Raw genomic sequence first — 965 nt, forward strand, 5'->3', positions numbered from 1 at the left:
TTTTTTTTTAAAGCATGTCAATTTAATTACACAAACATTACATCTGGTAACAAATCTCACCTCCTCAGTTGCAGGCTGAAAAGACATTCACAGGATGTTTTAATTTGACAGGTTCTTTGACTTTTTTTTGTGGAGCCACTGTCATTTCTTTTTTCTGTCCTGTAGAGAACCAGTCTGCGATTCACAGCGAAGTTATTTGTAACGACGGCGGCAGGCAGGAAGGAATGTGTGCGAGCTGAGCATGACCTATTAGACGCCGCAGGGGTCCGTTCCCTGCGGCTCAGTACTGCACCCACTCTACACATGGGTGGTAAATTATATGATAAAGAGAGCGTAATACTAAAGCCACACACATGATATCTACTAAAGGTTGAAACATAAGATGGATAATCTTGATTTGACCTTGTTGGGCCACTTATATTTAGAAGCAACCGATATCAGGGTCTTGAGTGGTCTCTGTTTGCCCAGTCTCACCAAAGCTGTAGGTGACAGGTGCTGGTGATATGAACATGACGCCAGTTTAATCCAGATAAAAGATGAATACAAATACTGTACAATATCATTTTGGGTTCAAAGAGAGGAAGATAGAACCCAGTGTTGGCATAATGCATTTTTGTTTGGTGGTTTGTGTAGAACAAGTGGCTCGCAAGCCACCAGTAGCTCACCCCGTTTTAGAGTAGCTCACCCAAAGGGTCAGAGGATATAGTCTCTACATGGATGCAGAGTACAGACTTTAAGCAACACAACTTCATTCAGTAAATCTACTCCAAATGCAACAAAATCAAACACAGACCCCCACCCACCCTTCATCTTATTCATCTGATTTGGTTTGGAGAACAGTAAGAGTGTTTTCATACGAAATGTGAATAAATATGATCACTAACACTGATCACTAAGACATGAGGAGCTCTCAGCCCCTTTTATCTTGGCAAAGTAGCTCTCAGAGTAGACCATTGTAGACCATG

Source organism: Seriola lalandi, unplaced genomic scaffold (assembly GCF_002814215.2).
Source record: "Seriola lalandi dorsalis isolate HSWRI2012SDOR001 ecotype SW California unplaced genomic scaffold, Sedor1 jcf7180002054944, whole genome shotgun sequence".
In the NCBI taxonomy this organism is placed as follows: Eukaryota; Metazoa; Chordata; class Actinopteri; order Carangiformes; family Carangidae; genus Seriola; species Seriola lalandi.